Source organism: Python bivittatus, unplaced genomic scaffold, assembly GCF_059951505.1.
Source record: "Python bivittatus isolate LINGU-HERP-01145 unplaced genomic scaffold, Pbiv_v1 ctg000700_np1212, whole genome shotgun sequence".
Lineage (NCBI taxonomy): Eukaryota > Metazoa > Chordata > Lepidosauria > Squamata > Pythonidae > Python > Python bivittatus.
The window spans coordinates 102,299,212-102,309,990 of NW_028277098.1; the positions used below are offsets into that span (position 1 = coordinate 102,299,212).

Genomic DNA, 10,779 nt, shown 5'->3' on the forward strand with positions numbered 1-10,779 from the left:
ATGTCGGCAGCGATGCTCATTTCCCGTGGGCCTGGGAGCGCACGGACTCTGATCTCACCACCTTTCCCGTCCCCGCTCTGTCCCGGGCATTGTCGAGGGGCGGATTTACTTGGCAGCAAAATGCATTTTGGGCATGGGCAGAGGTATCTGCGTTTCATAAAAAGGGGCGGGGGGAGGTTTAAAAATCACCCGAAAACACGTAATCGTTTATAGGAGAAATGTGTGACTCTCTCTTCATTTTGGCGTTTCTTGATGACTGGCTGCATTCACAAAACATATAGACCTCATGGCTGCCTTCACACAATACACTGTATCAGGGTTTCTCAACCTTGGCAGCTTGAAGATGTGTGGATTTCGACTCCCAGAATTCCCCAGCCAGCAAGGCTGGCTGGGGAATTCTGGGAGTCAAAGTCCACACATCTTCAAGTTGCCAAGGTTGAGCAACACTGGTCTAGATGGTTAGTGTTAAACTTTGGGGCGGGGGCTGGGTGGGATTTCGCCTCATTTCAAACACAGCCTCTGAGTTTATTTTTTTATTGTGCGATTCCAGAAAAAAGGAGTTAAGGTGTGTGTCACCCTGCCCGAAATGAGAACTTTCCCCACTGAAAGTCATGCGCTGTGTTCACACCCATTCACGCATGCAAGCCCCTACCGACGCTGCAGCTAACCAGGTTGGCAGACTCTCCGAGTGACCCCAATACAAAGGAGATATCGGCTATTGCTACGAAGTACCAAAGTTCCCCCAACATCAGAACCTTTCTGTTATTTGACATGCTTTCGGAACCCACCTTTGGTGCTGGAAACCGAATCTGGGGCTGAAATCCACTCCGACTGATTGACGCTTTCTGCTCCGGCCCTGAACTTCTTGCCTGACAGCTTTGCCCACTGCAGAGAAGCAGCAGACTGGCTCTCGGCTCATGCCAAGCAGCGCCCCAAAATTGCCATCAACTGTGGTTCTGGACTGGGGCCGCTGGCGGCCGGCTTGATGAACCCGGTGTCTTTCCGCTACGCGGATATTCCCAACTTTCCATGCTGCACAGGTCGTTTCTCTCTTTATCAATTCATCTGCGGGTTTATTTGATTTATATGGCCACCCATCTCGCCAAAGCAACTCAAGTCCATCCTTTGCGGAGGATCGCTTGCATATCCTCATATGCTGCCAGCCGGAAATGATTGCGCATGAAGCAGAAAAAACAAGAGAACAGACTTGGGTGCCACTGGCTGGACTGGCTATTAGTTTTAGATAGTTAGTAGATAGTTAGTAGTTCCACACAGAACACAAACATTTCTCCTGGCGTTTCTGCTGTTTGTCATCAGCCTGAGAAATCTGCTGATTGATTTAAAAAATAGAGTTCTAGAAACGAAAGCAACACGGGGCAGTTCCATGAAGCACAATGCAAGTGGTGTGGTGCAGAGAGGTAACACGTGTGTAAGGGTATGTGGGAATGACCCTGGGAGACAGGAGGAAGAGCCGCCGACTGGGCAGCGGTCAGATAAGAGGCAGCTGAGCCGTCCCGCAGCAGCGATGAGGGCCTGGCAAGCGTCTCAGAAGGGACCGTCCCCAGTTTCCTGGACTGTAAAGGCGAGGGGGGAGAGATGTACTTTTGGACTTGCAAGATTCGGCTAATGTCACCGTGCAATAAAGTAGAATTAGTCCATCTGGGTGTGCTTCCTCTCTGGACTCCCTTGCAAGGCTGACACTGTCAGCCCTAAGATGAGGTTAGCATTGCCTCCCACAATTTGGCAAGACACCCTCCCAACCAATGGGTCCAAGGTTTTCAAGTGAAGGAGAGCGTCCCCATCTACTGTCTTCATTCGAGATCTTGAACTTGCAGTCAGTTTTCTATGCGAATTGCAAAACCTGTCCAGCAAGACAGATTCCCATCCTTTTAGTGCCCTTTCAGGAACATCAGGGAGCCATCTGCTTAACAAAGGATTTTTATTTACTTATTTGTAATTGAATTGAGCCCTGCCTTTCTCTTTGTATAAATGTTGAGTCTGGCTTACAGTTAGAAAAACTGTAACAATAAAATCAATGCAATGTAAATCAACATTTAAAATCAATATCCATGTCTACTGGCAAGTCCTAAAAGCATGCTACTTTTTCAAGAAAATAAGGACTTAAAAAAAATTACTCAGATTAAATGTATTGATTGGGCTAGGCAGATTTCTTCAACCCTTTCCTTCCAGCTCCCTTACTCCATTGTATTAGAGTCCAGTTCCCATCGCCCTCTGCCTACAAATTGGAAAAGCTTTCTAACAAATTGGATCACACAAAATTTTAAAAAATCCATTTGAGTTTCCACATTCAAGAGTAAAATTGGCAGTGGAGTCCTTGGGGTTCTTTGAGCTTGGTTATTCGCTTGTAGACGTTTCATTACCCAACTAGGTAACTTCATCAATGGGACTCGTTGGAGATTTGCCCCTGAAATCCCTTGCAGAGATCTTTTAATTTAAATTTAAAGCATTGCTCTGTTGGTCCATTCTAAAGTATCCCAAAGCCATAGGTCCTGGCATGGGGAGGAGACAAGGAAGCCCCCAAATTAAATGAGATATTTTAAGTCACAAGGTTTGCAGATCAAAGTCACCCTCAGCACGGGGGGTCCACAGTATGGTCAAAAAAGTCAAGGTGGCGGCCTCAAGGCTGCGATCGAAGTTCTGCTGCACATCAGAAAATAGGCACAGCTTCACACCTGTGCGGACCCCACCTTAATGTTTTTATCGTACCTTGAGGAGATCCCTCACCCTCAAGATGGGGTTTGGGTGTAGCTCCTATCAGATTATGCTTAAACTGGGGGGGACAACGGAAATAGTTGTTCCTCTAGCTTGAAAATGCAATTATGCGGAAGTTTATTCCGTCTCTTGCCATGGTCAATGCAGACCAGGCACACTGGTTTGGCAGAGAGCAGAACCATACAAGCATCACAGGGGCCCTGTTCCCAAAAAAACACTAGGCAGGATCAATGGGGACTAGTGTATTGCGAGAACATCCAAAGGAGTCAGTTGACTCCATCAACTACACTTGAAGGGTTAAATCTAGTCAGACCCAGCCTTGCCTAGGCTAACTCCGCCCCTCCTGCATGCTGATTGGCTGGTTCTCCACCAATGGGGAAGGGGCTCCTGATACCCTGAAGCAGTGTTTCTCAACCTTGGCAACTTGAAGATGCGTGGACTTCAACTCCCAGAATTCCCCAGCCAGCATAGCTGGCTGGGGAATTCTGGGAGTTGAAGTCCACGCATCTTCAAGTTGCCAAGGTTGAGAAACACTGAAGTCTTGCCAATACTGACCAGGGTCACAGGAGACCTGACATATTTGGGAAAAAGCAGGCGGGGAAGCTGTATTTGCATAATGGCAACTTTTAACCCGATTAACGTGCCTGGGGGCTGCCAGAAGCCCCAGTTAGAAGCCCTGACTGGATTAGTGGCCAACAGATTAAGCTGCATCTAAAGCTCTTGGAGAAAAACCTGCCAGAGGGAACGTCTGAATTTATTTTTATGCCAATTACGACAACCACCAAGTCGGTGGGGAGGTTTGACCGAGTCAGGATGAGAGGAAGCAGTTCAGTCTCCAAAATTTATTCTGGGTTTGCAAAGCCAGGTTAAGCATACGCGGACCCGTTCAGGAGCCTTCCATGGGCAAGACCCGAAACCAAAGGAAACAGGGTTTTATTTTTATTTTATTTCAATAATAAATACATAAAAATAAAAAACGGTTAACCACAACCTTCAGTTAGCGGGAGGAAGACCCAACTTCCTCTTGAAGCTTAACCACTTTTTTTAAAAAATAATTTTTTATTAAAAGTTTTAAGTACAATAGTAAAGGATAATACAACCTAAAAAGAAAAAGGGAAATAGAAAGAAAGCATAAAAGGTGCAAAAAAGCAACGAGCAAAAAGAAAGAAAATTAGAGAAAAGAAAACTAAAAAAACTAAGAAAGTGAATTCCCACCTTCATCGCGACAAGTATAAGCAGTTTCACTTCTCTTCACCTCCTCTCAGTTAACAGATATAAAACTCTTCATCCCGCAACTCAACTCTAACGATAGGCAACGTCTTTTCCAATCCAGGTGTCAGCAAAAAGTCCAGACAGAGCCCTAAAATAATGACATTTGTTAACAAATACTTTATCCAACTTCCTCTTGAAGCTGAACCACTAAAACAGAGTTGAAACTATGCAACATGCTTGTTAATTAATGGCTGCTCTACTTAAAACTCTTGCTATGCTCAGGAGCTCCGTGCTAACCCATTTATTAATATTTAAATTGCTTAAATTCTTCTGCTGGAACAACATTTTTTTCTGAGAAATCAAGGCAGTTGAGCCGGGGTCTCCCCTAATTTGGGCTCATAGACCCCCCAACCCTCTGCATTAGCCTGAGCTAGCAAAGTCACCCTGCAAGATGTGGGGCCAAGGGGGGCCTCTAACTGGGGTCTCTACAGTCCTAGTCTAATGCCTTAAACACGACACTGGATTGCTGTGCAAATAGGAACAGCTTTTATATCAGGAAAGCCAGGGAGAATTCTGGTCGTGGACCACCCACAATATAAAATCAATTAACCCTGATTGATACAACATTGTGATCTCAAGGCCCTGAGTTACTTTAATCAGGATGACCAAGATCCTGTCAAAATAAAGATTCCCACACCAGAGGGTGGGACCTAGAATTATTTACAAGTGTGAGTCCTTTCGTTTGAACTTTTAGAATAATAACTCTTTTATTATAAAACAGAGACAAAATAATTGTCCACACATTTAATGATTAAAAACTATAGTTGTATATGATTACTGTAATTAATCGTAATCTTATTAACGATTTCTTGGTAAGTGATCATTTAAATACAATTATTAATCATTTATAAAATAATTCTGATTAAGAATTAGGAGTAATGGATGGGCAAGTCAGTAGGAAAATGAAGAATGGTTTCTTTAAATTCGTTCATTCACTTAGTCCCACTGATACGTTCTTTAGCAAAACCCTGTTCTTCACGAAAGCAGATGATTAAAAAGCCAAATTCTTTTTCCTCCCACCTTCTTTTATCCCCACCCTCTTCTTTTTCGTCAGTTCAGTTACCCTTCAGTTCAGGGGAAATTTTCACATGGGGGTGAAACAGGGTCATCTGAGCCTGGGGTCCACGTTGGGGGCTTGTCTTGGTCTTCATGCAGCTTTTGCTGGCTTGAGTGAAAGGAGGTGGAAATTGTCTAGGGGTGGCAATCCCAATTATTTCTTCATTTGTCCAGTGCTGAGGTTGCCTGAAGCCTTGACAACTCAGATAAAAAGAACATATTTTTTTTCTTATATTTCTGGGTCACATCTGAATTTGTTTTGTTGCTGTTTGAGATGATGGATGGATGGATGGATGGATGGATGGATGGATGGATGGATGGATGGATGGATGGATGGACGGATGGACGGATGGACGGATGGACGGATGGACGGACAGACACATACATATAGAGGAATAAAAAGAGATCCTGGCCAACTGGGAGATCAGCGTATAAGGCAAACATAATAAAGGGGGCTCCACAACCACCATGGACTTTGCTGCAGGCCGCTTTCCACTAGAGTTGCAATCATGGCACTGGCTGGATTCAAAGAGGTCCATGCAGGTGGCAAGTTGGAGAACGTTTGGCCAGAAGCAGAGGAAAGCCCCAGATGTTCTGGGTCTCCACGACACCCCCCTTTTCCCTCTCCAGTGAAAGGCCACGACGGGCATCTTGTCTCCAGGGAGCTACCGGGCAAGCTGGCTGTCTGCATGAAAGGGCGCTTCCACCTGTACGAGGGTTACGCTCTTTGGCAGGTAAGCTGGAGAGCGACTGGCTTCCGTGGGGTGGACCAGGACAAGGGATGAAAAGGTAACGCTCCAAGATTCGAGCTCTGCATCCCTGCAGCTTTCTTGGCAGCTGTACAAAAGTAGTTTGCGCTGGCCCTTTTCCAAGATATGTTCTCGGTTTCCCAGCCTAGCGTCAGACCCAGGTGGTCTCCCATCCATGCACCAATCAGATTCAATCCTGCTTAGCGTTCTAGATCAGCCAAGGTCCCGCTGAGGCAGAAGCATGCTCTCCAGGAAGAAACCAGAGAGCCAGAGATGAGGGGGAACATTTCCTCTTTGACGTCGGAATGATTTCAAGGGTCGGGACTATTTCGATTGGAAGTGCTTTTTTCCCAACATTTCTGCGTCACATCTGAATTGGTATCGTTGCGGTTTTATTGTACTAACAAAACGTATTTAATCAGGTCAATGAAAGATTGAGTGGCTATTTTTCAGAGGAGCTAAGCCTGGTTGTGATAACCTTGGTTAGTTTTTTGTGGGGTAGTGAGTGAGCACCTTTGGGTTATTTCTGATTTGATATAACCCTAACTGCAACTTTTCTGTTGGTGGGCAGAAAAGGAGAGTAGAAATTAAAATAAAAGATGATGACAACGATGATTGTGACAACAACAACTTTAACAGCTGGTCAGAGAAATGGAATTGAATGTAACTCACACTGGGCCTCAAATTATGGCAAGTCAAAACATTAATCGTTTATGAAATCAGACCTGGGGTAACATGGCAGAACAAGTCTTTCATTTTTCAAAGAAGCAAAATTGCCATGGATTCAGTGGCTGGATTCAGACATTGCAGTACAGGTAGTCCTCATTTAGCAATCACAGTTGGGACTGGCAACTTGGTCACTAAATGAAACTGCAGCTTACAACCTTTCTTCAGCTTTCCTTTGCTTTACAGTCATCAATGCAAAGATTGGTTCCAAAAGTTACTTTTTCATCACTGTCGTAACTGCGAATGGTCACTAAATGAAGCAGTCCCTAAATGAGGTCTACTTGTAAGCCATCACATGGTTTGCCACTGTTTTCAAAACTCGTTTATGGCTTAGTATGTGGTGTGCTAATTTATGGCTAATTTTAGAACCATGCAAACAAGGTCAGTGGAATGTGTGAACCTTTTTGTCGTACCTTCTTGTAACTTCTGCTGGTACAACTCTGCTGTCCATATTAGGTCACTTTTCCGATCCAGGTGTTTAAGCTCTTGGGCATTGAGATACTGCTCGTGACCAACGCTGCTGGTGCCTTGGCTGACTCTTACAATATTGGGGACCTCATGATTATTCGGGACCACATCAACTTGTTGAGCTTGGCTGGGCAAAACCCTTTGCTCGGACCCAGCGAAGAATGGTATGTGCCATGCGGGGAGCAGCGCTGTTGGCAGGGTGAAAGGTTGAGGCCTGCCAATCTATCGAGCCTAGGAAGGGTGGCGTTCTCCAACCAGGTGCCCACGATTGTCCGACCAATTCCCATCCTGCAAACCCATTCCAGTTCAGCACTAGGGAGACCAAAGTCAATCCTTTTAAAAAAGAACAACGTTCATGGCAGTTTCATTTATTTACTGAAGGCTCCAGTTTACATCAAAGTTGACCATTTATAACCGAAAGCAATTAAACCATCATTTTCCGGGATAGGCTTCCTTGATTTGAAGCTTTTGAGGAAGGTTGAACGAATCTCCCTGCTAGAGTTTACGATGCTTTAGCTATGCATTATATATTTGTCCATGTACTATTATTAAATTTATATACCACTTTTCTGCTGATATAACCCCTTGAAGAATTATGACTTGAGGAATTCAAGGGAAGGTTGAAGCCAATGACCCTCTGGGTGGAAAGGAATAATAATAATAATAATAATAGTAATAGTAATAGTAATAGTAATAGTAATAGTAGTAGTAATAGTAATAGTAATAGTAATATTTGAAACAGCTTATATCCTGCCATGATACCTTTCACACCATCAGACAGCAACACCTGCCCATCCCAGGTCTTTGGGAAGGACTTGATAGTCGGAAAAAAATGCCAAATCCAGGCTAAACATCTGGCTGACTGTGCGACCCACCATAATAATAATAGTCCTTCTTCTTCCTCCTCTTCCTCCTCCTTCCTTCCTCCCCTCCTCCTTCTCCTCCTTCCTTCCTCCCCTCCTCCTCCTCCTCCTTCTTCTTCCTCCTCCTCCTCCTCCTCCTCCTCCCTCTCCTCCCTTCCCTTCCCCTCCTCCTCTTCTTCCTCCTCCTCTATTTTCTTCCTATTATTAGTCACTACCCATCAGCACATGAAGCTCAGGAATAAATAAGAAACCCTCCGGCCAGGAATAAAGTTGCATTCCTGACACCTGGCCAAGGGTGGCCTGACCGCGGCCAGGGTCCGGTCCTGAGGGAGTAAGGGGGCCGCCCATCTCCTGCTGCCGGGGATGAGCACCGCGGCAGAGGTTCTGGCGGCCAGGCGCTGCAGGCTCCGCGTCTTCTGCCTCTCGCTGATCGCCGACCAGGTGAGGAAGGACCACGATGCCGAGGAGACCATCGACCATCAGGGCGTGCTGGAAGCACGCTGAAAGCAAGCCAGAGGCGAATCGCTAGCCTACAGGCCCTCCTCACAGGGCTGGTGGGGAGGCTGGATTGCCACAGCGGCAGCGCCACGGAAGAGCCCAAGGGGTCTTCAGCAAGCCTGAAGCGGCACAGGGGGAACTTGCGAATCAGGCAGGAGCAGGGCAGCTGGACGCCGGCTGCCCCACAGAGCCCTGCCTGAATGTGCCCTCCCCGCATGATGTCTTCCTCACCCAGCGGTGGCGGCGGGGAATGATGGGAGAGGCAGTCCAAGGCCCTGGGCTGGGCAAGGCGAATTCTCTTCACTGTATTTTATATGTCCGCCTGTCTCCCTTTGCAAAATCCACTCCTGCAGGGAGACCCATCTAAGCTGTTTGATAATCCCTGTAGGAGGAAATAAAAGCTTATTTGAAAAATAAAGCCCCACGCCCATTTTTCTTGCAGTCTGAGCCTTCCGCAGGCCGCGTGCCCGTAGTGCCGCAGTCCTCTCGGAGCAGGAAACTCAGCACGGCAGGGAAACAAACCCTCCGAGCTCCTGTGGTGAGTGGGGGCAGGAACGGTTGCGAGATCGTTTCTCGCTCCTTTTCGGGAGCGCAGCTGGGCCTCCGCTCTCCCCGTCCAAAGGTGAAGATGAGCCTTTCTTCAGCTAAGGGTGACGCCCGGTGACTCCATGTGGTTTTGCTGGCAGCAGAAGAGGTTTGCTTCTTCTGAGATGACTTTTTGACTTTCCACTCTGCAGTGGCCCCTGAGACTTCCTGGTGGTCTCCTATCCAAGCCAAGCCAACTCTCTTTACCTTCTTCACCTGAGATCGAGTAGATGCTGCCCCCTAGCTGGGCCTTCCCTATCTGGTAAATACATTAGCCTACAACTCCCATCAACAATCCTGAAGATCACTGATGGGAAGCGCAGGTCAACCTATCTAGAGGGCGCCCGATTGGGGATGGGCTGCGAGACCGCGAAAGCTGTCACGCGAAATGCCACCCGCGCATGCGCAAGCGAAGCTGGCAGGCGGGGCCTTCACGGCATGGACGCGGTCAATCAAAGACCGGGGGTTGGGAACGATGTCAATCAACGGCAAGGGGCGGGGACGACGGAGCGGGTTTGCCTGCGGCTCGGAGCGGACCTTTCAGGAACGCGAGGGGCGGTGCTCCTCGGGCCCGCGCGGTCCCGCTCGGCTTCCGTAGATCTCTCGGTCGTCATGGAGATGAGCGCGCGCGCTGCGTTGCTAGGAGACGGGAGACGCGGGAAACGGGGTAGCGGCAGGTAAAAGGGAAGCGGGCGGGGGAGGAAGCGGCTCACCTTGGAGCTTCCATGGGCGGACGCAGTCTACCCCTGGAAACCAAGCGCCACGGGGCAGCGGCATCTGGGTGGCAACTGCTCGGTCGCCTAGGTCTTCCATGCCAACAGGGACGCCACGGAGCCTAATCTGAGACCAAACTCTGGAATAAAATCCTGGCTCACGTGACGCTCAGCCCTCGTGCATTTCGCTTGGGACGGGAGGGACGTGCAATATATCCACTGGGGGGGGGGCTTTTGCTTCCTTCCTTCCAAGGGATTTAAACTTAATTCAGTTTTAAATTAAATTTAAATTTTATTTTATTCGATGTGATATGACTCAGGGCGGTTTACCAAATCCACAAAAAAGCAGTTTTCGGGTTGCTGTTGGGGACACAGGGGGAGGGAGGAGGTGAGGCTGTGGGGCGCCCCTCTGTTGTGGGCTGTCGCCCCTGTTTGGGGGCTTTGCTTCTGAATCCCCAGGAGGCGGCGATGCTATTTGGGGTTAGGGGAATTCATCTCCCTATTTATTTATTTGGTAAATTTGTATAGCCGCCCATCTCACCTCTGTGACTGTGAACAGCCTACAAAGTTAAAAACACACTTATTTGCTCCAGCTCAGGGTTCCTCAACCTTGGCGACTTGAAGACGGGTGGAGTTCGACTCCCAGAATTCCCCAGCCAGCTGGCTGGGGAATTCTGGGAGTTGAACTCCACCCGTCTTCAAGTCGCCAAGGTTGAGGAACCCTGCTCTAGCTATTTGTTGTGAGCCTCCATGAATCTGGAAAGATGAGGGAGCATATAAATATTCCATGACGAAGAATAATAAGATAATAACATAAAATAATGCTTTGGGATCGGTGGGAGATCTCACCCACATCCCAAAGCATTATTTCAAGTCACTTACGGGGCGTGTTTTCCTCGCAGCCTTTTGCTGCTCCAGTAAAAGCAGCTTTCCTCTGCAGAATAAGAAATGTTTCATTTCCAAGAGACAGCAAAAGCACCTTTTGCAAAACTTGACTATGGTGGGTCTCCAGTATCTCCCCCGCCCGCCCCCTTTTTTCTTTTTATATAGTTCTTTGTCATCCAGGCAAAAATGCTCCAGATGCTGGCATTTCCTCTCCGTGTTCCTTTTGCAGGG

General features: G+C 47.5%; 1 pseudogene; it reads left to right on the forward strand.

The window, feature by feature from the left end:
* Positions 1-8,565, forward strand: LOC103048726 (purine nucleoside phosphorylase-like; annotated as a pseudogene).
* The last annotated feature ends 2,214 nt before the right edge of the window (positions 8,566-10,779 follow it).